At 43.3% G+C, this 27,756-nt stretch overlaps 1 long non-coding RNA gene across 1 annotated transcript in view; it reads right to left on the reverse strand.

The window, feature by feature from the left end:
- Nucleotides 1-249: 249 nt before the first annotated feature.
- LOC308663339 overlaps nt 250-27,756 on the reverse strand; it is a 35,158-nt gene continuing 7,651 nt past the window's right edge. Inside the window, exons 2-3 of the long non-coding RNA XR_014025366.1 lie at nt 3,217-3,376; nt 250-402 (exon numbers count right to left, since the gene is read on the reverse strand). This is a non-coding gene — a long non-coding RNA (uncharacterized lncRNA). The remainder of the gene's footprint in view (nt 403-3,216; nt 3,377-27,756) is intronic.

Genomic DNA, 27,756 nt, shown 5'->3' on the forward strand with positions numbered 1-27,756 from the left:
AATGGGGCTCCATGTGGATTAGCCCTCAAGTTAGCTTGTATTCTGACAACCTCAACAACAACAAACAATAAGCAAGCTGTGAGCATTAGTCCTACCTTAGGCATGCATAGAAGCTGCTTGTGTGACCTTGGACCAGTCATTTTCATCTCATCTCATCTCATCTCACCACATAGAGTTGCCATTGTGGAGAAAATAGGAGGAGGAAGGACTACAATGTATGTTTGCCATTCTGAGTTACTTAGAGGGCAATAGAAGAAGGGGACGACAGAGAATGAGGTGGCTGGATGGAGTCACTGAAGCAGTAGGGGTGAGCTTAAATGGACTCCAGAAGATGGTAGAGGACAGGAATGCCTGGAGGAATGTTGTCCATGGGGTCGCGATGGGTCAGACACAACTTCACAACTAACAAAAGGAAAAACAAAAATCTAAAAATAATTTTAAAAACTAACTAACCTCAGCAGAGCACAGTGCCCATAAAGCTTATGCATACTGATTGAATGAAAGTTTTGGGCTGGCTTTAGGGAGACCCAATGTCAGACCTGCCCCAGTCTGTTCTCCTAGGAAAGTAAAACTCTTGTCTCCATTTGGTTGAAGTGAAAAAGCACTTTTACTAAGAGACGCTGATTGTAATAAAGTCAACGGAATCTAAAATTCCCGTGCACCAATGCAGAACTAAACCCCTGGTTTCCCCTAGTCCTCCTCTGGTGGTCTGCCCATGTGTAACCAATCCAGCACCACCAAGATGTTTTGGGAAATGCTGAGGTGTTTGTGCTGGTGAAAATCCACTTGCAGGGTAGATTGCCTTGAAGATGCTAACACTAGTATGAACCAGATTCCAAACCACTCTGTTCTTTCTCACATGTCTATTTCCCTCTCCCAATTTCCCATCATAATGGTATACAGCTTTGTTGCCCATTTGTTCCTCCCTCCCTTCCCCAATTGATGGCAGAATGCCAGCAAGGTACCAAGACGAAGGTGGTGGATCTGACACCCAGGGTCAAGTCTACTCTCTGAACCAAACTGAAGCTTCCAGATGTTTTTCAAAGGTAGCCTCAGGTAAAGCACATTGTGGTAGTTCACTTGGGAAGTGACTCAAGACCTGAATGACCATTAGCAGTCCTTCTTGATCTACAAAAGTATAAATTGGCCAAAACTTATAGCTATGCAAAAGCTCTTCTTGCCATGGCTGCCACTTGTTCCTTGAACAGGAGCCACAAGTTCAGGAGAACTCCCAAACTTAGAGGCATGGATCTAATGCACAGATAGCTGAGCTTATAGCTCTATGAATCCTGTTTACTTCCTCAGATGCAACAGGATCAAATTCATCCCAGGTGGCCAAGCAGGATCATGATTCCATCAGTTCCAAAGGATCTGCCTTAAGGCCAGAGTTTAGCTTAGTGAAAACTTGGGTAACTTTATCTGACAAATACCTAGTGTGTTCCTTACAGCAATTCTCCAAATTCTACCTTCCTGAAGAGGGACTGGGTTACTGTAAACAAGGATGGATACCAGTTAATTGTCAGCAGACATGATAAAAGCAGAAAGTTAAGTTTGGTTCTCTTATCACCATGAAGTAGGCCTTATTAATGGCCCTAACCAGCGTTTAGTCGTTTCATTCCCTGTTGTCCTTGTTGCCAGTATTGCATCCCATTCTTGCTTTGTGCTGGAGAGTTAACTATGACTGTAAGGAAGTCTAACTTTTGATTGTGTAATGCAAAAGAGCATTTTACATATCTTGTCCATAAGAAGAGGTGTTTTGAAACTAATCAGAAGCATGACATTTAGATTGCACTTCCAAACATTTTGATTACTAGAAAAAGACTGAAATTAGACATTTTTCAACATTCCTTATAGTAATCAAGAAGTCAAAAAAAAAACGTAGAACCTTTGGTAGTAATGCTGACATGCTCCAGGAAACTCTGATTCATTTCACTGATTCCTTTTAAAAGATGGAAGTAGAGACAGTCCTTGACTTACAACCATTCATATAGTGGCCGTTCAAAATTACAACAGCACTGAAAAAAAGTGACTTATGACCGTTTTTTCACACTTATGACCATTGCAACATACCCATGGTCACATGCTCAAAGTTTGGATTCTTGGGAACTGGCATTCATTTATGATGGTTGCAGTGTCCCGGGGTCATGTGATCATGGCCGAAGGTGACAAGCAAACCCAGTGGGGAAGCCAGATTCACTTAACAGCTAACTTACAACTGCAGTGATTCACTTAATGACTGTCCAAGAAAGGTTATAAAATAGGGTAAACCTCACCTAACAAATGTCTTGCTTAACAACAGAAATTTTGGGTTCAATTGTGGTCATAAATCGAGGACTACCTGTAGCTGGTATCTTGGTTTATTTTAAAAAAGAAAAGGAAGAAAATGTCCCATCTATCCAAGCTGGCCAAGTGCTTCTTTGCATCATGATTAATCTTGCTTCATTTCTTATCCAGTTGGAGGAATATATATTAGCTATAAAACTGAGGGACAAAATGGCAAAAAGCATTCATATTAGGCAGACTTTTTCTAAAATAAAGACTTTTAAATTAGAGATCCTGACTCTTATACTCTTTATTCGTTTGATTTTACAGTTTATTCTTGTTCTAGCAGGCAGACAGTTGTATGCATGGAAGTTGCAAGAGACAAAAAAATTTTTAATGACTAGTAAGATAAAAAAAATGTTGCCTCAGTGTTACTGGCTAGGGCCATCAACTCTTCTGACTGCCTTCAAATCCAGCACTTTTGGGTATTCTCAAAGGCTATCTCCAAATGGACAAGAACGGTAAATTGATGCAGGAATGTGAATGATATATGTGGCTGAGTAATGAAAAATTATAGCATGATTATTTAATTATATCAGTTGCCTTCTAGTTTGTGGGTTTGTTTTATTTTTCATACTTTTTCAAATTTATAGTTTCATTTTTTTCAACTACCTCTTCCTGAACATCTTGCTTTTTTCACTGAATGCAGGTTGTTTCTGTTATTTGGTGAACTCTGTGACTTCTTTTCTCCCCATTTTCTGCCTTTTTGTTTCATGCCTCTCCTTTGTGTGCCAGAAGCAACTTTCATCCTCTTTCTTTCCACCTACAATATTTAGCTAAACACATATTTGTGGACGTCTCTTTACTTAGCTAAGGAGCGTGCGTAGTGCACCTGCCTCAGGAAGGAAATTGTGCCTGTTATAGTAGGAGTCACAGATATATTTATAGTCCTACCTGTTGGCAACCAACCATTCCAGCTGGGAGGAGAACTTCAGTGTGGAACTAGCCTGGACTCTCTACATAAACCACAAGAGACTTAGGTCTGACCTTCCTTGAATGACTTAGAGCGTTATCTCATAGTTCCCACGAAAAAAATACCAGTCTGAGGAAATTCCTGTGTAACAGGGAGAGAAAAATAAAGTAGTCAGCTTAAACCTTACATCTGTGGGTCTGGTTGTTTACATCTGACACTACCTTACTTTAAATGAGCTAAACTAACAACCAGTTTTGATCTTAGAAGAACACGCATCCATGTACACAAATCTATTTGTTTTACATGATAGTCCTCTAGACAAAGACCAATTATTATCTGGACCCGTACCAATCGGGTTTCAGGCCCGGGTACAGCACGGAGACGGCATTGGTCGCTCTGGTGAATGATCTCTGGAGGGCTCGGGATAGGGGATATTCCTCTGTCCTAGTCCTATTAGACCTCTCGGCGGCTTTCGATACCATCGACCATGGTATCCTGCTGCGGCGTCTCAGGGGACTGGGAGTGGGAGGCACGGTTCTTCGGTGGTTCTCCTCCTATCTCCTGGGACGTTCGCAGTCGGTGTTGGCAGGGGGGCAGAGATCGGCCCCTAGGTCTCTCGTTTGTGGAGTTCCTCAGGGGTCGGTTCTCTCGCCTCTCCTGTTCAACATCTACATGAAACCGCTGGGTGAGATCATTCGTGGTTTTGGAGTTGGGTATCATCAATATGCTGATGATACCCAACTTTTCATTTCGACCCCAAACCACCCCAGTGATGCCCTCGCTGTGATGTCCCGTTGCCTGGAGGCGGTTCGGGTCTGGATGGGGAGGAACAGACTTCAACTCAACCCTGACAAGACTGAGTGGCTGTACATTCCGGCATCCCGGGACATTCAAAATGTTCCATCACTTTCTATAGGGGGTGAGTCTTTACCCCCCGTGGATAGGGCTCGCAACTTGGGAGTCCTCCTAGATTCACGGCTTACCTTAGAAGATCATATAGTAGCCGTGACTAGGGGGGCTTTCGCACAGGTTCGCCTGGTGCGTCAGTTGCGGCCCTATCTAGACCGGGATGCCCTGTGTACGGTCACTCATGCGCTCGTGACCTCTCGTCTTGACTATTGCAATGCTCTCTACATGGGGCTTCCCTTGAAGACCACTCGGAGGCTCCAACTGGTACAGAATGCGGCCGCGAGAGTTGTCTTGGGAGTTTCCCGGTACTCCCATGTTACACCTTTGCTCCGCGAGCTGCATTGGTTACCAGTTGTCTTCCGGGTGAGGTTCAAGGTCTTAGTGATGGTTTTTAAGTCCTTACATGGCATGGGTCCGGAATACCTCGGGGACCACCTGCTGCCGGCGTCGACTCCCCTCCGCCCTGTGCGTTCCCACAGAGAGGGCCTCCTCAGGGTGCCTCCAGTCAGAGAATGTCGGCTGGTGGCCCCCAGGGGGAGGGCCTTCTCTGTGGGCGCCCCGGCTCTGTGGAATCAACTGCCGGTTGAGCTCCGGATGGCACCGGATCTCCGCTCCTTCCGGCGCGGGTTAAAGACCCATTTATTTGAACAAGCTGGCCTGGCCTGATGGGGAGTTACTTAGGGTTTTAATATTTATATATATATATATATATATATATATATATATATATATATATATATATATATATATATATATATATATATATATATATATATATATATATATATATATATATATATATATATATATATATATATATATATATATATTGTTTTTACTTTGGGCAATAATTTAATTCTTTTTTAACTTTTGTATTTTTGTAGTTTTATGATATGCCCTGTTCACCGCCCTGATTCCTTCGGGAGAAGGGCGGTATAAAAATTTAATAAAACCTAAACCTAAAACCTAAACCAATTGATTGACCTTTCTTTCAAAAATAGCAAGCAGTGGAAATTGCCATAGTACTGCTCCATATTGTTCCTCCAAAGCATATTTATAGAGACTACAGACAGTGGCGTAAACAACCATTTCCTCAAAACCTGTTGCAGTGAATTTTGCTATTCATTTTCTTATGAAATGTCTAAATTATCTTTCATCTCCATGGATGCCTTTATAGCGTAGAATAACAAAACACAGTCCTTTTTCCACTATTGTTTAACATTCAGATCAGGGCTTTTCAACCTTTTCACCCATTGTACCACTTTTAGGATATGGCAATATCCAAGTACCTCCAGTTACCTAGCAAGGTGTCAAAAACTTGATGACCAAAAAAAGTAAAAAAGTGATAAAGTACAGGTAGTCCTCAACTTACAACAGTTCACTTAGTGACTGTTCGAAGTTACAACAGCATTGAAAAAATGACTTATGACCATTTTTCACACTTATGACCGTTTCAGCATTCCCAGGGTTATGTGATTTACATTTGGATGCGTGGCAACTGCTTCATATTTATGATGGCTGCAGTGTCTCAAGGTCATGTGATCCCGTTTTGCAACTTTTTGATAAGTAAAGTCAATGGGTAAACCAGATTCACTTATATCAGAGGTGTCAAACTCAATTTCATTGAGGGCCGCCTTAGCATTGTGGTTACCGTGAGGGGTTCCTTCCTTTTTTCCTCCCACCCTGCCTCCCTCCTCATTCCCATCTTCCTTCCTTCCTACCTTCCTTCTCATTCCCATCTCCTTCCTTCCTCGCCTCCTTCTTTCCCTCCTTTTCATTCCCATCTGCTTGCTTGCTTGCTTGCTTCCTTCCTTCCTTCATTCACCGATCCTGGCACTTCTGCTGAACCCTGACAGCTGATCCATACTTCTTTGGGGCTCAGTGGAAGCACCAGGATCAGTGCTGGGCTCCAGCTGATCCGTGCTTCTGGGCTGCTTTGCAGAAGCGCAGATTAGCTGTAGCTGCTCTCCTGGGCTCCTGCCCAGCTCACTCACTCACTCACTAACTCAACCTTTGTCTGAAAACACGTGCTTGATAAACATGCCGCTTGCTTGCTCACCCTTCCCCAAAAAACATGCCGCTCTTCACTCCCCCCTCCTCCAAAAACAGGCCGCTCGCTTGCTATTCCTCCGAAAAGAGGCTGCTCACTCTGTCTCTCTTCGCTGCTTCGATAAGAAAAGCATCTTCTCTTCTTGGTATACCTTCTCTTCTCTCCACCCTCCTTCTCCTTTTCTCTTCTGGGTGCACCGGAAGCTCCAATTAGCATGTCACCACGTGACAAATCCTTGGGATTCTGCCAAGCTCTGCAGCTCCAGCTGATCTCCTCCAGGTCTGTGCAGCTCCGCTTTAACTGGTTCCCTCCCCCACTACAATTAGCTAGGGCTCGCATACAACCAGCCAGGTGCTAAAGTACCACTGGTGGTACGCGTACCACAGGTTGAAAAGCCCTGACTTAAGGCACAAAAATAATTAAGAATAATAGAATTGCCATTTGTTCTAAACAGAAGGCTTCTATGGTTTTTCTATTGTCCACTGTAGTAGAGAGAGCCAGTTTTGGATAGTGGTGAAGACATCAGGCTAGAAACAGTGAGTTCCAGTTTTGCCTTAGGTATGAAGCCCACTGGATGACCTTTGGAGCAAGTTATAGAATAGAATAGAACTGGAAGGGACCTTGGAGGTCTTCTAGTCCAGCCCCCTGCTCAAGTAGGAGAACCTATACCATTTCATATAAGTGACTGTCTAGCGCCTCTTCCTAAAAATCTCTGGTGATGGAGCACCCATGATTTTTGGAGGCAAGCTGTTCCACTGGTTGATTGTCCTCACTGTCAAGAAGTTTCTCCTTAATTCCAAGTTGCTTCTCTCTTTGATCAATTTCCAACCATTCCAAAGCATGGTTAAGGTGCTGGTGTCAACTAACCTACATTGTCCTTTCAATCACATATTTAAAGCATGTTTATTTTCCCTCCCTTAATAATAATACAATCCAATAAACTTCATACAATCCAATCAACATTAATATGGGAGCACGTGGCTCATTTTTTTCTGAACTAATCGTGCTACACACAACTGATTCAGCTGGAGGCTTCTTTATCTGATCTAAGAATCTACAGTTTGCTACAGTTTGCAGAGTTGACTTGCAGAAATTTATCCAGGGAAAATCAGCAAGCTCGTAAGGTAACAGGTCAATGTGTCATTACTTATAAAGCTGATTCAGTGGACACAGTATTTAAAGAAGGAATCACTAGAGATTGGAGCCTTAGTGGAGGAAATGCAAAAGATAAATTATACTGTGTTTCCCCGAAAATAAGACCCAACCAAGAAATAATGATTTTAGGGTGCTCCTAATATAAGCCCTACTCCAAAAATAAGCCCCAGAGTCGAGGCAAGGCAAGTAGTTGGATGGGGTTGGCTGCCAAGGGGGAAGGTGGCAGGTGGGCGTGGCCAGTTCACGTCACTTGCGTTGGGGCACCTGTGGGGGCCTGGGCGGAACTACAGGGGATCCAGGGGTCTCTGACAGAGGGGGCGGGCACCAGGGTCTGATTCAGCAGAGGAGCCTTGCCAAATCTCTCAGCCCTGGCCCTTTAGCTTCCGGGGCACTGGGACCCCATGGCATGGCACTGCTGCCCTGAAAGACCATCTCTCTTTGCCCACAGCTGCTGTGACTAGGACAAGGCAGGCAGCTGCGCAGTCTCCCAGCGCATCCAGCAAGCCAGATCGTGTGCCTCCCCACCCCGCCACATCTCTGCCTCCACCTGCTGCTTGGAGGGCCGAACCAGCAATCATTGCACTCAGACACACCTACAGTGCATGGGCTGCAGAGTCCCAGCTGTCACTTTGGAATCAGGGCTGCTCACGCTTCTGGTTTGATGGGGCTGTCGCAGGTGGGGTGGCAGCACCGACAACAGGTGGAAGCAGAGGCACAGGGGGAGGAGAGGAGTTGCCACCACCCATCTCTCCTGCAATTCAATGATGAAGCATTACTCCCTGCTTTAAGCTTTTCACTGATGTTTTGGGGCCATCCTGTTGCATTGGCAATGACTGTTCCTACAGCTTGGTTTCAGTGACCATGCATTCTCCCTTCCTGCAGGGTTGTTGGAAACTCTGCTCCTTCCTTCCTTCCACCTCACAACAATCGCTGGTCCCCACTTTCTCACTATCCTGCATTGCCCCATGTCTCCCTTCTGTTCTGGAAATGGCAGCCCCGATTCCTGCCAATTCTCTTCTTGGTGTTATGTTCCTCATTTGTATGGAAGGACGCTAAGCTCTGAGGAAACTATGCCAGCTGGAACTGGGCAAGGAATGCCAGGCTCCCCTTCCCTGATGGATCTGCAAAGCCGTTGAGGTTTTGCATGGACGAGCGGATCCGCTTACTGCAGGGCCGGCCCTTCCTAAGGGGCTGGATTTACACATACGCTCAGCTTCTTCCAAAAACCATATCTATCCTCAGCTGATAAGGAGGAAAATGTGTCTGCTCTGGATTTTAAGGCAGAAAAGCGAAAGGGGAAGGAGTGATCAGGTTCCTCTCTTTATGTGTTGGACTCTGATGGGTGGGGTGGGTTTCTTTGAAAAGAAAGCTGACACAGCTTCCCTTAAGTGGAATCTGCCTTATCTTTTGTTCCCTTCCTTGACTTTGGTTCTGCCATTGCTTTTCCTTGCCACCAGAGTACCCACTGCATCTTCTGTGGCTCTGATGTTCCCAGAGCCTCTGTACCTTGACTTTGGCACTGTGCCACCATCTGATGCTTTTGTTCCCTTTATTGACTGTTCTCATTTCCTGCGTGCCTCCATTCTGGCACTGCCACCACTGGGCATTGACTCTCTGATCTTGCCACTCTTTGACACTTAAGTGTAGTCTGCCTTTTGTTCCCTTCCTTGACTTTGGTGCTGCCATTGCTTTCCCTTGCCACCAGCATACCTGCTGTATCTTCTTTAGCTCTGATGTTCTCATTGCCTACGTGCCTCAATTCCAGCATTGCCACCATTGATCAGAGAGTCAATGCCCAGTGGAGGCAGCGCCACAATGGAGACACGCAGGCAATAAGAACATGAAAGCTAGAGAAGATACGGCAGGTAAGCTGGTGACAAGGAAAAGCAATGATAGTACCAAAGTCAAAGAAGGGAATGAAAGCATCAGGTGGACTGTACACTAAAAAGACAGAGTGGCAAGTTCAGAGAGTCAATGCCCACTGGTGGCAGTGCTGGAATTGAGGAACGTAGTCAATGAGAACATCAGACCTAGAGAAGATACGGTGGGTATGCTGGTGGCAAGGGAAAGCAATGGTGGCACCAAACTCAAGGATGAGAAAAAAAGGCAGACTACAATTAAGAGACAAAGAGTGGCAAGATCAGAGAGTGGTGACAGTGTGATTGCTTTTCCTTGCTGCCAGCTTACCCGCTGTATCTTCTCCTGTTCTGATATTCCCAGGGCCTGCGTGCCTCGATTCTGGCACTGCCACCATGGGACATTGACTCTCTGATCTTGCCAATCTTTGTCCCTCAAGTGTAGCCTGCGTTTTGTTCCCTTTGCATGGAGGAGTGGATCTGCTTCCCACAGGCCCGGCCCATTCCAAGGGGGCTGGACTCATGCATACACTCAGCTTCTTACAAAAACCATAGCTCTCCTCAGCTGATCAGGAGAAAATTGTGTCTGCTCTGTATTTTAAGGCAGAAAAGCAAAGTGTCAACTCTACAACGAAACTGGATGCAGCCATCTTGCTCTTTCTTGGTTGCCACAAGAATGGGAGGGGGGAGCGGGGAATTTCTACCAGCCTAAACAATTCTTTGACCCATGGGAACCAAGGTCACCTGCCGATTAGACTGGGGTGGGGGGGTTGAGTATTCTGTTAGAAAGCTCATCAAACTATTCCATTGGGAAGAGTAGCTGATTGCATAGGACTGGGCTGCAAAGTTTAACTTTGTAATAGTGTAACGCTTTGGAGGGAATTTCAGACTTGATTTCACTTTTGACTGTGCTAATACTTTGTTAACCAATAAACATGTTCTTTGAGGAAACCTCTAGCCTCGCAGTCCTAATTTAATTGGTCTCATCTGACACAAAGGGGAGGGGCCAATTTCAAAGACCCTGGAGAAAAAGAGCAAAGCTCTTGTGTTTGCTAACCGATGCGGGTGCCGAGGTCAACCCTGCAGGAAGCAGATCCGCTTCTCCATGCAAAATCTCAAGGGGAAGGGGAGCCTGGCTTTCCTTGCCCAGCTCCAGCTGGCACAGTTTTCCCCGGAGCTTAGCGTCCTTCCATACAAAGGAAGGACACAACACCAGGAGGAGAAGCGGCAGAAAACGGGGCTGCCATTTCCAGAACAGAGAAGGGAGGTATGGGGCAATGCAGGACAGCGAGAAAGTGGGGACCAGCATTCATTGCCTAGTGGCAGGAAGGAGCAGAGTTTCCAACAACCCTACAGGAAGGAAGAATCCATGGTCGCTGAAACCAAGTGGTAGCAACACTCGTTGCCAATGCAACAGGATGGCCCCAAAACACCAGTGAAAGGTGGAGCTTAAAATTGGGAGTGATGCTTCACCTTTGAATCGCAGGAGATGTGGGTGGTGGCAACTCCTCCCTTCCCCCGTGCCTCTGCCTCCATCTGCTGCTTGGAGGGCGGGGCTGGCAGCCCCCATGAACTCACTGCCTCCTGTACATGAAAAAATAAGACATCATTGAAAATAAGCCCTAATAGGTCTTTTGGATCAAGATGAGACTTAAGTCTTTGCAGAGTCTGGCTTGCTAATTTTCCCCAGTCACAGCTGTATTCACTATTATTTAAAGTATGGATGAAATGGATGTGACAAAAGAAGCTGGAATTAATGGAATGTATTTATTAGATTTGTTTGATGCTCATCTCACTTTGTAGAACTTTGTAGACCTTTGTCCAAAGCAAGTCAGGGCTAGGAAGGGCAGGAGAGTCCTTGCCTTTTTCTCCAGATTACCAGAAACAACCTGCCCTCTGCTCAGATATAACAGAAGATAAAGCAAGTCACTCAAGGAAACAGGAGACTTGAGTCTTTGCAGAGTCTGGCTTGCAAATTTGCTAATCTCCCCCAGTCACAGCTGCATTCACTGATTTTAGATGATACTGCTGACAGAGATCATTGAGATGTTTGGGGAAAGTATCATCAGTATACTGGCAATATTCAATTGTACATCAGCTTTTGTAGCATCTTCCTTATTAGCCTTCCTCCTGGTGGTGAAGTCACTGTTGTTTGGGATGTTTGGAACTGTTCTGACTTCATTCATTCATTCATTTGTGATTTTCCCCCCCTGTAAACATTGAGTTGTGTTGGGTGATATATATGTAAATGATTAACTTATAAATATTTAATATTTTTATCCTTTAGAGGAAGTCTAATATAAAAATAAGTCAATTATTAGCCACAGAAATATCAACAACATATTCTTACCCTAGCAGCACAGGATGGGATTTAATGCTTAGGAGATGAACTTAATCAGTTTAGGATAAAACATACTTGTTTGTAGAGTTTTTATCAGACAATTATTAAATTGCTGAGGGTGATCTGGGAAGTCTACTAGCAATGGCATAATACAACTACTTTCTACTTGATTATAATATTGACAAGCAAACAGAACTTGCTCAGTTATTTCTACATCTCATCCCCACACGGGCACAATTATTGTACCTTGTAGACTTTTTAAATCTCTCCCTTCTAGGATTGCTGTGGGAAGAGCATCACATCTTGCCAGGGTAGAAACACTTCTATGCTCCAGATAAACCAAATATGTGAGGTGCGAGCCAGGTTTTAGGAGGTACTTCATGCACTGGTCCAGCAGCAATTTAGGAACTCAGCCAAGGTCAGTTTTCCATTTACCATTCAGAAGGCACTGTTTTATAAATGACATTGCCTGATCATATCCCTGTTTTCAATACCTCTGTATTATTATTTTCAAGGGAATTGTCCAAGAAAACTTATTTATTCAATTTATAGTCTGCCTTTATTCATTTTGTAAACAATTCAAGGCAGTGAACATATCTAATACTCCCTTTCCCCCCCCCTAATTTCTCCACAACAACCTGGTGAACTGAGTTGGGTGGAGAAAGAGTGACTGCTCCAAAGTCACTCATTGGCTTTCATGCCTAAGGCAGGATTAGAACTCATAGTCTCCTGGTTTCAAGCCTGGTACCTTAACCACTAGAGCAGGGGTAGGCAACCTCGGCTCTTTTATGACTCATGGACTTCAACTCCCAGCATAGCTGACTCAGGAATTCTGGGAGTTGAAGTCCATGAGTCATAAAAGAGCCGAGGTTGCCGACCCCTGCACTAGAGCAAACAGGCTCTCTTTATACTTATACTGATTTCCCACTATCAAGAGGGCAAAGCCATCAGGGAGGAGGACAAGTTTCAGTCAATTAAAAAATAGTCTCTGGCTTCTACTTTTATCATACCTGATTGAAAATATATTATCATGGAAAAAATCTATGTGGTCAATGGTTGTCAAAACTGGCTTAAAGGGACATAATTACTAAGCACATTGATTTGTGCTTTAGATTGTAAGCCGCCCTGAGTCTTCGGAGAAGGGTGGGATATAAATGGGATTAAATAAATAAATAAATAAATAATCAATCAATCAATAATCAATTCAAGATGTTGCATTAATAACCTGAAACATCACCTCAAAGAATTTGACTGGATTTATTCCAAGGAGGCAAAACTGGAGAATGAGCCAAGTTACGGTCTATAGCAGGGGTGTCCAACTGGCAGCCCGCAGGCTGGATGCGTCACGCGCAGGCCATGCCCATCCCGGCTTCGCAAAGGCAAAAAACGTCATGATACATCACGTGACGTGATCGAGTTTGGCACCCGTGGTCTATAGTAGGATGTTAGCTGAGGTCAAAGCCTGGCTTAGAATGATTTAAGAGCATGCCTGCTGCATGTACTTTCACTCTCTGAGTCATGAAATACCATCCCCCATGTATTTTAGCATGAGACTTGCACAGTGGAAACTTATTTATCAGATCAATTATTTATCAGTTGCAATCGGTGCTCTTTGCAACACTGAGCAGTGGCTTGCAATGTTCAGCTGAAGCCAACCGAAGTCCTAGAGAGGATCATAGCATCAAAAAGGATAGAAATGTGCTCTCCAGGCAGCTTGGGGGAATGATGATCTGGCTTGTGCAAATAGTCAATTAAATTGTTAATATAAACACTGAACAGGAGAGGAGCTAAAATGCAACTTTGATTGACTCTAAGGTCATTTAAACTCTGTTCAACTTATGTGCCTCCATTGTCAGCTGAGGTAACAGCAAAAGCACTTTAAAGGGGGGGAAATGTTTGATTTAGCAAAAAAAATTAGACCCTTTCATAAAACAATACATTCAAAAAGAGACTTCCATGTCCTGTTACAAGTTAAATGAAGCCTCATGAAAGTATTAGGATAAAACATGGAGACAAACAAACTGAAACATCTATCCATTCTGCACTTGAAGCTTGTGTAGAGCAGGGGCCTCAAAACTTGGCAACTTTAAGGTTTGTGGACTTCAAATGCCAGAATTCCTCAGCCAGTGTGGCAATTCTGGGAGTTGAAGTCCACAAGTTTTAGAAGTTGCCAGTTTGGAGACCCCTGGTGTAGAGGGGAAAAGCAATGGCTTTGAAGGACAGGAGGAGGAGCTACTATCAAGGCAAATGTCTATGGAGATTCTCAGTTATCCAGGTCATAGTTATCCCAAAGGTGCTTTTTTCACGAGGCAATTGGACTTCCTTGTTTTTCTCTGAAGACGTTTCGCTTCTCTTCCAAGAAGCTTCTTCAGCTCTGAAGAAGCTTCTTGGATGAGACGCAAAACGTTTTCAAAAACAGCCCCAAGGAAGTCCAGTTGCCTCATGAAAAAGCACCTTTGGGATACTACCAAGGCAATGGTCAGATAGGATGGAGCTGAGCCCAGGCCAAGAAAGTAACACGAGTAAGCCTCTCAGACAAGCCCCTGCCTAATACACACAAAGAGAGAGAGAATGGAGGAGGAAGCACAGTCAGATTTGCAAGATTCTGTTTCCACAGCTTTACAATAAAATTAATACTAAGCTTGTAAGCCGCCCTGAGTCTTCGGAGAAGGGTGGCATATAAATGGAATTAAAATAAATAAATAAAAATAAAATAAATATGATATTGATTTCCTAGTCTGGTCTATCTTGAAGGCCTGTCACATTGGTTCAAGTCCTTTCTATCACTGGAGTGTGTCTGGCTCAGCTTTGCATCCCCAAAGAGGTAAAACTCACCTTGTCCCTTTCACCTTTCCAAAAACTTTAGTGTCAAATGCAGAATGAGCTTCTTTTTCATGAATTGGTTTTTTGGCTTATGACCAAACAGTCCTTCGTAAATTATTCATATCTTCTTCAGTAAGTAAATCCGGAGAAATTACATTGCCCTTTGTTCACCTTATGACTTTTCAGCTCCTTTAGTTTCAGCAACTTTTTGTTTTCACTTCCATTAGTTCCCCTATTAATACTCTTAACTTGTTACTATAAACTTGTTCTTTTATTAAATAAAATAAAATAATTTGTGCTGACCATGTTCTTTCTCACTGTATTTCATTTATGTAGCCTGGATTTTTGTTTTGTTTTTTCACTTTTAATATGGGACCAAAGAGATATTTGTGGTAAACTTCTGATCTTATCTAATATTTTGGATTTTGGCGCCTGAAGCAAGCATGCGGGTCCTTCCTTCCTTCCTTCCTTCCTTCCTTCCTTCCTTCCTTCCTTCCTTCCTACAAGTTCTCCCCAATTCCATTTTCATCCTGGGTCACTAAACCTATATCCAGTTTGGGATCCCCAGATAAAGCGAAAAAGTTTCATAACATAAAATGGGGGACACACTATATTATTCTAGCTCAATCTTAGATATACTTGTTTGTTATACCATCTTTCTGCTTGAATTAATGAAATCTGATGAATTTCTAACAATCTAACAAAATCTATTCCTCAGCCAGTTCACTCTTTTTATTATTACAAATGATACTTTACCTTTCAGCCATTTTCTCTGCTTTATCACAACAGAATCCCAATCTCTTTTAGTGTAATTATTCATATTTGTCCTTTCATGCACTATAATTTCCCATCCAAGTTAGTGCTTCAGGTTTCCTTGAGTGCCTTATTCAAATTATAGCATTTAGCTTTCCAATGGGCAGCAGTAGATTCTGAAGACGGGAAGATCCAAGAGAATTTAGGAACAAAAGTAATGAAATAATAAGTCAAGGGAAGTCTTGGGAGAAGGGAATTGTCTTTCAGAAACTTACAATTATTAGAAGAATTATAAAGCTCATCAGAGCAGGGCCATGGCTGCATGGACTTCTGTCATATGGAGACATAGATGTCTGTGGGAGAGTAGAAATGCATGGGATAAGATGAATATTGTGGTTCAAACTCCACTTCTTTTGTATGAGGATTATGGGTTATCGTATGCATGTATGTATTTTTGTTGGGTCATTCTGACCAAGCTGTCAGATTCTGCCTCTGTGGATTTGCAATCAATCTACATTAAATCTGCTTTCCTTTTGCCACACACAATAGCGATAGACCAATACATTCTTATCTCAGTGTGCTTATTATTTATGGAGACTGACTGGTCTCATGTAACATAATCTCAACTCTTTATTTAACCAAGGTCTTTCAGAATAATTTCAATAACCAAAAAAAGGTGCTAAATGCTTTCTGAAGAATGATCTTTTGCTCCACTGCTTCCTATAACCCGTGCTATTCCACCCAATGCTAACACTTTTGTGGGTTTTTGTAGAGCAAAACTATTTGTGTTTTGTTTAGAGTAGCATAAAATCCTACCTATAAGTCCACCAGAAAAGCAGTGATTTTTCTGTTTGTGGTTAAAAGATTTACTTATTTCCAAGTTGTAACAGAAAACAATGGATTAATTGTGATTATTCAGGGACTGCACAAGGCAGCTGATTGCTAATAAAAAAGCAAGCAAGCTCTGAGTCGGTCAAATGAAATTTATGCAGAAACTGATATCAGAATCTTCTAGACTACAGTAGTGAGATTCTTTCTAATAAAGAAAGGATCAGATACTAACTTCTTTGAATAGTTAAGGAGTAACAGATTCTATTTGTTTGTCCTAATTTCTACTAATAGTAGTTTGTAGTCAAGTGGGCATCAGATTTTCCTGATATCCAGACCAAAGGCAGAGTAGGACAATTAGGAACAGACTTTTATTTAATCAGGAGACAGCAGATGGATGAATTAGCACGCACAAACTAACAAGCATATTATATATTATGCACTGGGATGAATTTTATTGTCTGGATGAAGGAATGAGTAGAAATTCACCAAAGTGAGGCTGAGTGCATCTTTTCAGGAAGATTCTGAACAGCAGCTGTGAATAATAAAAACTACAAAAAACAAATCTACACATGAAACAAAAATATCCTATCCCCTATCCTGGGGAAAACATAGCTGTGTAGATGGGAATGGAAATCAACTGAATGAAAATAACCAGATATTTATTATCCCAGGCTATTTTCAGAGAGTGGTCCATCTGGAATGGGCAAGGATATCTATGGGGGCGAGGAGAGGAATGTGATTCTTTTAACAAAGTATCATGGGATCATGGATTCTCATATACAGGAGACAATGTTCTCGGAACAAGGATCCTTCTACATCAACAGTAGGACATGCTGTTCTGAGGTCTCTACTTGGAACAAAGGGAATCAGAGGTTCTGCCTAAATACAGCACAGTCTCCTTGTGTAGAACATACTGACACCGTCCCAAGGTAGGAGTTATATAAGAAAAAACGGACGGACTGATCATTTGGAATTAAACCACTTAAGAAAGGCAACTGGTAGAATCTCTTTCCTTCCCAAGAACAGTCATCTTGGGAGCTGACCAACACAGGACAGCCCATATGCAGTCTCTGCCTTTCATCCATGTCCTCTGTTTTGCTCAGTTTGGTGACATAAAAATAGATGGAGGAATAAAGGGGTTAATATGGGTTGATTAATATTCAAGCATAACACATACATACATGCATTCTACATACAATCATCCATATACCTCTTGCAAAAATAAAATAGTGTATGGCAATGAGATGTCAACTTGAGGATGTGTTGCCTCAATGATTATTTCATATGGTCTGTCAGATGCTGCATGAATATGGAAGAACTGATCAAGTGCATATGAGTGAGCCTTTTTTTGCACATACCAGAAGGTGCTGGATGGAGAGAAAGAAAACTGTTCCTTATTACTGTATGATCTATTCTTAAAAGCTGATAGGTTGTATAAAAGCTTTAAATCTTCCTTCCTTCCTTCCTTCCTTCCTTCCTTCCTTCCTTCCAACAAGTTCTCCCCAACTCCATTTTCATCCTGAGTCACTAAACCTATATCCAGTTTGGGATCCCCAGGTAAACCAAAAAAGTTTCATAGTATAAAATGGGGGACACACTATATTATTCTAGCTCAATCATAGATATACTTATTTCTTATACCATCTTTCTGCTTGAGTTAATGAAATCTGATGAATTTCTAATGAACTAACAAACTCTATTCCTCAAGCAGTTCACTCTTTTTATTATTACAAATGATACTTTAATCTCTGGGTTCATGGCAGAACTCTGGGCACATATGGTACAACAGGACACCATTATTTTAATGGCCGTGTTAGAATAACTTATCTTCAAAATGGATTTTGAACAGATTATGTTTAACAGATTTATTGAGTGGTGTGGTGGCCTAGAGGTAAAGATGCTTGCCTCCCACTTGGAAGGTTGTGAGTTCAATCCTAGGCAGCAACAGATGTTTCTCTTATCAGGGCTCAAAGAGAAAATATATAGTATAGACATCAAGAAAGGTAAACGCTTAGCTCCACTCAGTTGCCACGACTCCATCCAGAATAAAGGGATTACGGGTGGTAAAAAGAAAAAAAAATTAACAGGTTTATCAACTGGTCTAATAGAGAAGCAGTCCTTGCAAAAGTCTATCAAAATTTACCATTTCTGAACAGAATAAGTATGCAGAAATAATTAGGGAAACACCTCAGCTCCCTGAATTTTCCATTTTAGACCTCAAGGTGGCAATACTTAAGAAAAAGAATTACAGAGCCTGATTAGTTTAGCTGAAATTCTTTTAGAAAATTCAACACCATTTTACATAGATTAAACACAATCCAAGGCTTCTGCATACACACCTTGTTACCAAATTGCTTGTGTTAACTAGTTATTCTGTGGCATGTCCAACTGCTTTTTTATGTAGTCATGTTCCTTATCTTCACCGTTTCCCCTGGTTCTTCTTTCTGACATGGAATATAATATATGAGATGTACTTCTTTCTCAGGAGAATAACCTTGCATTTTTCATAATTTATTAGATTTTAAGATGTATTATCATGTCTATTGCAATAGATAGTCTGCTCTCCAAAACACAATTTTTATTTTTATTTTTAATTCTAGATGTGATCTAAGTAATTTATCTCCCCCAAATAATTCTCTGTCTTCTTTTCTCACCATTCTCCCTTCTGTAGATTATTCCCTTCTCTGCATTCCTCCTAAATATTCTCTCTCTCTCTCTCTCTCTCTGAGGTATTTTCTATGAAATGAGTTATAACCCATGAAAATTTGTATAATACAACTAATTAATTAATGCCAAATACCCCAAATTTCTGAGATATGTAGCATACATATAGCAACGAAACTGACTTGCTAAAGAAAGCTAAGCTGGAAAAGAATAGTATTTTGGTTGCCTGTTTGCTAAATTTGGGGAGAGCCATCAGTTAATACTAAAGCATGTATTTTACAAGCAGATTTTGGATTTAATCTCTAGAATTTCCAGATTGACCTGGAAAAGGTTACCTCTGAAACTTTGGATAGCAGCTGTCAAGCTATATAAATAGTAGCAAACTAGATTTGATTGAGTGTAAGGTAGCTCCCTATTTATTTGAATTTCTTCCATCAAACTGCACTAATGAAGCAGAATTCAGAATTAATCAACTGCTTTAAGTTCCTAAATTCAGTAATTATCTGGATTATAATTAGGGCTGTGCATGGACCATCCAATTTACTTGCTCGGTGTTAGTCCAGAGGGAGAGGATTTAGCTGGTTGTCACTCATTTTAAAAAGACCTAAGTTGAATATGTTCCAAGCTTGAAACAAAACACTTGGGTACTGTCAACTTTGAAAATGAGCATGGCTGCAGTCATTTTCACTACTCATTTCTGGTTGACACATAGCATGGAGGGAGTGGGGGAGGTTTACCAGGTGCTTTGCTAGACAAAACAGACTTTCTCCTGTGGGAACCAAGGTCATCGGCTGCTCCTGGGACTGCAGGCTGGGCGTTTCGTGAAAAGCCCACCAAGAAGTTGTATTGGGGAATGTAGTAGCTTGCATAGCTTTAGTGGTGGGATTTCTTAACCTTGCATTGGGGATTGTTACATGTCTATTCAGACTGGGTTTCACTTTTGACATGCCGATAAACATGTTCTTTGAGGAACTTGCAAGCCTCGGAGTTCTGCTTTATTTGTCTTTGTTTGTCAGAACCATGACATTAAACCAAGTCTCATAAAAACTTCATTTTTCAGGGTGCTGGGCCTCGACCGCCTACCCAATCACTTTTGGGAGAGCGGCAAAGACTTAGTGAAGACTCGAGATGGAGGAGAAAGTTGAAACTGTTGCTAGTGGCAACGGGACTCAGGCTGTCGGAGGGCAGGCTGGCTCTCCAGCCGTTGAGGAGGTGTCACTGGCAGGGGCTTGGCCGAAAACCAGGTTGATCCAACCTGGGAAACTGGTACCGCAGGAAAGAACTACAGCCCCAACGGACCTCTTCTAAGCCAAGGCTGCCCCTCAGCGCAGGAGCACTCCTGTAACCTCTGGAGAGGAGCTTTTATTGCTGCTGCCCCAGGGTTCTTTGTATGTGAATGAAAAGAAAGAAAAGGGCTCGATGGGATGGGACAACTCTGGAGAGTGGAGATTTGTCAGCAGTCTACAGCCCCTCACTTGAACAGGTGAAGGAGAAGTTTGGCTGGCTGGAGGTGAAAGATACGATTCCTGTTGCTCAAGAGGTGGGTGCCGTGGGGAGAAATGCCAAAAACTACCCATCTCTCCCTCCCCCTCACTAGAGTTCCAGCCCAACTGCCACAGCCCATGCTGCTTCACCCACCCTCCAACCAGCTGCGATACCGAGCCCTGTATCCCAGCCAAGCCCATTGCCACGGCCTCAGGATGCCAGTCCCGAAGCCCAGCCAAGAGAAATCTGGAGAGTGATTCGGCCATTTCCCCAGGACCAGCAAGCCACCCAAGCCCAGCAGCAGGCGCAGGTGGCCCTGCCAAGATTTGAGCCGCCTCCCATCAAGCCCACCTTCTATGCAGATCCCAAGAAGCTGACCTTTTTCCTAAACCAGGTGTGGGCTCATTTGGATCGCTACACTTATGCCTACCTGGATGGGGCTATGATGGTGAATGCGTAGTGAAAAATTTAGAGGGGGAAGCGGCCAATTGGATGACCAACCTCCATGATGAGGGGGCTTCTGAATTGCATGACATTAATCTATTCATGGAGCAACTGAGGGGTCAGTTTGAAGATGAATCCCAAGTCCTGATGGCTGAGCCAAACTCCAAACCAAGCTGCAGCAGATGCCAGCACCCTACAACAGCAACAAGGAAGGCGAGGAGCACCCTATGGTGAGTTGGCTCATTCCCCCTTTTGCCATTTCCACCAGACTGATAGTGCCCAAAACAGGGGCTCACATGAATCTGAGCATCCTAAAAGACTCGTGGTGCTGTCGGTGCTTAATTAATTTACCCACTGTACCAAAACTGGGCATCTGAGCCAAGCTATTGCCTCATCCCATAGGGTTCGAGCAGGCCAATGGGTCCCTCATCGGAAGTGCATGTAACTGAACCTCTACATTTAGAAATGGGTCAGCACTGGGAAATCATCCATTTTGTGGTGGTTCCGAAGATGACTGAAGCAGTAATTTTGGGGCTAGCATGGCTTAACAAATGGCATCCTCACATCTGGTGAGAGGAGGGAATGCGCAAAATAAGACTAGGGACAGGACGCTCCCCATCTGATACTGATGACAAAACAAAGACACTGGCCATCTGCGAAACGCATGGGGAGTCCCATGAAATCCTAAAAACTGTAGTCGAAAAGCTGCAAGGGACTCAACTTGTCCCTACTGAGTACCAAGATTTGGCAGAAGCCTTTAGTGAGAAGGAATGCGACATCCTCCCTCCACACCAGGCTACAGACTGTGCTATTGAAATTCTGCCCAGTGCCAAGCTCTCCAAACCAAGGAAATACTCTATGACAGACATGTCAAACACAAGGCCCAGGGGCCGGATGCGGCCCGCGAAGTGGTTTAATGTGGCCCACGAAGCCATCCTGGAAACAGTGAGGGAACGGCCCCCACTGCCTTGGCCCTGGCCCAGAGACCCTCCTTCTGCCAGAGACCCTCAGATCTGTCCCACTCCTGCCCAGGCCCCCATAGGCACCCTTGATGCAAACGATGTAGAGCTGGCCATGCCCACCCAGTAGGCCATACGCACTCTAGCCACGCCCACTCAATAGGCCACGCCCACCCTGGCCATACCCACCCGGCCCCCTGAGGGCAACCGCAATGCTGATGCGGCCCTCAATGAAATTGAGTTTGACACCCCTGCTCTATGACACTCAGAGAGATGAAAAAACTAAAAGAGTACATTGATAAAAACTTAGCTAGGGGTTTCATTCAGCCAACAAAATCACCCATGGATGCTTCCATGCTTTTCAAGGAAAAGAAAGATGGCTCTCTTATATTATGCATCAATTTCAGGTCTCTCAATGGTGTTGGTATGGAAAATACGTACCTTCCCCTGATGAAGGACATGTTAGCCCACCTGGCTAAAAGAAATTTTTTTACCAAGCTGGATTTAAGAGAAGCTTATTATCAGATCTGGATTAGGAAGGGGGACGAATGGAAAACAGCCTTTAATTGCCCTTTGGGGAGTTTCCAACTTAAAGTTATGCCTTTTGGACTGCAAGGGGCCCCTGCTGTATTTATGCAATTGATAAATCAAATGCTCCATAATTATTTATAGAAGGGGGTGTTGGTTTATCTTGATGACGTCCTTATCTACACTGAAACCATGGATGAACACATCAAACTGGTCCGTGACATATTAAGGAAACTGTTGAAAGCCAAACTGTATGCAAAGCTGTCAACGTGTGAATTTCACCAGACACGCCTTGACTATCTGGGGTAATGGCTTTTGAATGAGGGGATAGAGATGGACCCTGCCAAAGTAAAAGCAGTAATAGAATGGCAACCTCCACACACCTGCAAAGAGCTTCAAAGTTTTTGGGGATTTGCCAAATTTTATCGTCAATTTATTCCCTCTTTAGCAGAATAGCCATGCCAATCACCAATTTACTCAAAACAGGCAAAAGGGGGGAAAGCCCCAACATTGTCAGCCATTGCAATGGTCATTAGAGTGCCGGGCAGCATTCGAAAAATTAAAGAGACTCTTTGCAGCTGAACCAGTCTTTAAACACCCCGACCCCAGACAACAATTCATCATTCAAGCTGATGAAAGTGACATGGCCGTGGGTCCTGTTCTTTTACAAAAAAATCACAGAGGAGAGTTACAACCTTGTGCTTACACTTCTTGGAAATTAACTGAGACTAAGAAGAAGTAGGCAGTTTGGGAGAAAGAGGCTTTTGCAGTTTGTTGGGCTTTGCTGACATGGTGTCATTTCTTGGAGTGGGGGAAATACCTTTTGTGGTATGGACTGATCACAAAAATTTGGAGGCTCTCAAGGCCCTCCACCAATTATCTCCCAAGCAAGTTCAGTGGGCTCAATACTTCAACTGTTTTAATTTCACTTTAAAATATTTTCCTGAGGGTAAGAACTTTTTGGCTGATGCCTTGTCTAGAATGCTCTAGTTCAAGAGCAACAGAGAGGAAGTAATTAACTCCACTATTCCTCTGCCGCAATCCACTTCCCAAATAACAACCAGATTGCACACACAGAGACCCCTGCTGGTCCTGACTCCAGGTGTTACAAATGGTCACTTTGGATTTTAAAAAACATTGCATCTAGTGCGCAGGCAGTTCTGGTAGCCAAAAATGAAAAAGGACATTGAGAGTTATGTAAAAAGTTGTGCCACTTGTGCTGCTATGAAAAAGTGTCCTCGAAAACCACCAGGTTTATTGCAGCAAGTGGCCGACCCCTCTCAGCCTTGGGAGGAGATAGCCATGGATTTTATAGTAGAATTACCTGAGAGCAAGGGAAACACTGTAATATGGACTGTGATTCATCTATTTTCCAAACAGGCACATTTCATCATTTGCTCAGGACTTTCCTCTTCCCAGAAGCTAACCAAACTGTTTTTGAAGCATATACACTGACTCCATGGTGCCCCAAAGAGGATTATTTCTGACAGAGGGGTCCAGTTTACTGCAAAGTTTTGGAGGGAGTTTGTTAAACTGATTGGGTCCTCCCAGGGGCTTTCATCTGCTTTTCATCCGAATACTAATGGAGCTGCTGAGAAAGCAAATGTAATGGTGGAACAGTATCTCAGATGTTATGTAAATTACCAGCAGTCTAATTGGGCTGACCTTTTACCTTTTGCAGAGGTAGCCTACAATAATACTGTGTACAGTAGCACTGGTCCCATCTTCTTCAAAATAGCGATGGGTTGAGATTTTGTGCCCATGCCTGAGTTCCCACAGGCACCTCCTTCTTCCCAGACTTTGGACCAATGGTTGACATCTTTCCAAGGGGTTTGAGTGAACGTGAAGAAGGCGTTGACCAAAGCTACCAAGGTTTACAAGGATAAAGCAAATGACGTTCCCCTCAAAACCCTTTTTATATTGCACAATTAGTTTATTTTCCAATGAAATATCTACGGTTAAAACTGCCCAGCAAAAAATTGGGTCCAAAATTTCTTGGTCCTTTCCCCATTATCAGGATCATAAACCCTGTGACAGTGGAGTTAAAACTTTCATGATTGTTAGTTCACCCAGTGTTTCACTGCAGTCTTTTGAAACCTGTGTCAGAATCGCCTGGTCCGATGGTGGTAGAGGAGAGACGCATTATGAGATAAAACATATTCTCGATTCTAGGCTGCATAAGGGAAAGTTACAATACCTTGTCCAGTGGAAAGGTTGCCCCCTTTCAGAGGCTACATGGGTGAAATTTACAAATGTGAAGGCGGATAGATTGATAAAGTTTTATGATAAATATTCTCATAAGCCCTGAGGGGATTTCTAACCTGATTTTTATTTCCCCTGCAGGAGACTCTTTCTTTCTGAAGAGGAGCCAACTGTTAACTTTGAAAATGAGCATGGCTGCAGTCATTTTCCCTACTCATTTTTGATTGACACATAGCATGGAGGGAAGGGGGTTTACCAGGTGCTTTGCTAGACAAAACACTTTCTCCTGTGGGAACCAAGGTCATCGGCTGCTCCCGGGACTGCATGCTGGGCATTTCGTGAAAAGCCCGCCAAGAAGTTGTACTGGGGGATGTAGTAGCTTACATAGCTTTAGTGGTGGGATTTCTTAACTTTGTTTTGGGGATTGTTACGTGTCTATTCAGACTTGGTTTCACTTTTGATGTGCAGATAGTTTGTATCAATAAACATGTTCTTTGAGGAACTTGCAAGCCTTGGAGTTCTGCTTTATTTGTCTCTGTCTGTCAGAACCATGACATAAGTTCTGGAATCAAGACAAAACACATTGAGACTAACCTGCTCTCAGACTAAAATAGGCACATTTTGAACAGTGTTGAGCTATTCATTCTAGAACTTCCAAACATTTGAATCCAGATTATTCTCTCTTTTTTTGCTCAAAACGTTTCCAGTTGCAGAGGGCATAGGGAATGGCCCGAGGAACACAAGGGAGAGACATTGCCAAGATAAGAGGGGCTTCAGCCGGGGCCAAGAAAATAACTTGAAAAAGCATCTCAGACAAGCACTTCCCTGGTTCACACAAGGATCAGGGGAGGGAGAGGGAAGCACAATTCTGTTACTGCATTTGTTCAAATAAAAGTGGCCCTGGCCTATATTATACTGGTTTCCTAGTCTGGTCTATCTTATAGGGCTGAGATCAGTCTATTCATTACAGGAAGGCGGAACAATTCTATCTCTACTGCTATTGACTGAGACTGAACAGTATAATGAGGGGGTAGCTTTAAGAGGAAAACCATAGTTATATCAGCCTAACTCAGAGGCAGAAGCTGCTGTTGCAAAGGTGCATGGTTTCAATCCTTGTGTACATTGCAAATAGTCATTAAGAGTCTCAGCAGGTAGTTTTAGAAACTAAAACAGAGTTAGTTCAATACAGGGATAAGAAGTACCTGGAAATTCCAGGAGTATTGACTAGACTGGGAAATATTCTTTAAACAATCCCAGAAGGCAGTAGCAAGCCATGATTCTTATACTGCAAGGACAACTGCATGGATGTAGTCATTATGAACTAAGGTCAGCATGATTTGTAATGACTTCAGAGCTGTTTTCTGGGCAATAAAATGGAAAGGATAGTCTTCTTCCAGGATCTTTTTCAGCTGTCCAACATAACCTACAGCCCTGAGTTTTTGCTGTGATTGCTGCCTACTTAGATTTGGGCAAATACAAATGGGCATCTTTGACTGTGCATAAGGCAAGTATTGCTGACATTTTCAAAGTGCACATTATGAGTGCAAAAATCATGTCTTTGTGCATTCTTTTGGTTCTTTTCTGGTTTGACCTACTATAAATGCAAAGGGCTCCTTGTTGATTTCTTGTACTTTGGTATTTTTTGTGTACTTTTGTGCCTTGTTGATAATTTTAGGGTGGAATGAAAATGCCACAATTACTGGGTTGACTTTGCAGGTTTGCTGGGCTTTATTTTACAGAGTGAGCGGCTGTTACTTGTCCCAGCTTCTGCCAACCTAGCAATTCGAAAGCACGTAAAAATGCAAGTAGAAAAATAGGGACCACTACGGTGGGAAGGTAACAGCGTTCCGTGCGCCTTTGGCGTCTAGTCATGCTGGCCACATGACCACGGAGACGTCCTCGGACAAGCGCTGGCTCTTCGGCTTTGAAACAGAGATGAGCACCGGCCCCTAGAGTTGGAAATGACTAACACGCATGTGCGGGGGAACCTTTACCTTATGTTTACAATTGTGGCTTAATACTCTATATCCTCTTACACCTGTTTTTGACGCTGAGCTTTGCAAGTGGAGACACTTACCTGCTGGTATTGAGCTTTGCGACCGAGCAGACTGAGTAGTGGTTGGCTTTACTACCATAGTGAATCATCTTTTCTCCTTATGCAAAAATAAAGATCTAACACAATGGCTTTTTGCTGGGTTTGTAAAAAGGCAGAGTAAAATGGCTACTCCCATAGTTTATTATTTAATTAGAGGCTGATAAATTGAAAGGTTCCAGGTGATATACAGAAGATGTATAGAACACATATAAGCACCACATCAGCAAATTTGGTGCATCTAAATGCCAATAACTCCTCCTTTACTTATCATCCTGGCATCTGAGCTGTTTGAAAAGCCAGGTTTTCAGACCTTTTCTAACGTTCAGCCTAGCCCTAGATCAGGGGTAGGCAACGTTGGCTCTTTTATGACTCGTGGACTTCAACTCCCAGAATTCCTGAGCCAGCCATACTGGCTCAGCAATTCTGGGAGTTGAAGTCCACGAGTCATAAAAGAGCCAACGTTGCCTACCCCTGCCCTAGATGAACCACCAGGGGAAGGATATTCCACTGTAAAAGCACAGCTCTGGGACCCCACAAGATGGCACTCTTTAATTGGTGGGACCTGGAGCATGCCCACTCTGCCTGATCTTGTAGAATGAAAGGCTGTCCCTTAAATAACCTGGCCCTATGCTATACGGTATTGTACAGGAATGTTCATGCGTGTAGGGCTTTATTCATGAAAACTGGCTCCGTGAATTTAACTCAGCTCATCAATATCCATCCACAGCTTGCACAGAAGAGTGGGTACACTGAAGTGCACATATAAATGGATGCAGCATAAACTGTATTGGTTCACAATCACATTTCTCTGGAAGGAACTGGGTGAAGATCTGGAAGTTCTCCAGGATTCAAGCTCTGCTCAAAGAGCAGGTGGAGACCAGAGTTAGAAAATCCTTTAAGCAGATGTGGATGATACAACCATTCTTGAAACATGAGCCTTTGGCAATTGCCACTCATATCCTAATCACCTATCTGGATCACTTAAATGCACTGCTTTGAAGGCTATTCTGAAGCTGCAGGGGCTTCAAAATGTGGCTGTGTAATTTCTGATGGATCAGTCCGGGTTCAACAGCATTACAGGTAGTTCTTGGGTTGCAACGACAATTGGGACTGGGATTGCTACCCTTAATCGATGTAAAGCATGCCATCATATGACTACATTGCTAACAGCAATTGCAGCACTTCCTGTCATAACTCCATGACTGCAAGGGCTGCTAACCAGGAGTCCCAGCTAGCGTGCAGAGGGATTGGGGGTTCCACCAGGTCCTGGGAAGCATAGGTTGGCTGGCAAGAGCAGCAGGCAGGCACTGGGAAGAGCAGGCGGCTGGCAAGGGCCACAGGTGAGTGCTGGGGTGGAGAAGGCAAGGGAGTGCTATAGCGTATGAGATCCCTGGGAATTTCCTTTGTGGGAATTTGCCTTGTTAAG

The sequence above is a fragment of the Vipera berus genome, assembly GCF_964194415.1.
Source record: "Vipera berus genome assembly, chromosome: 1".
NCBI classification, from domain to species: domain Eukaryota; kingdom Metazoa; phylum Chordata; class Lepidosauria; order Squamata; family Viperidae; genus Vipera; species Vipera berus.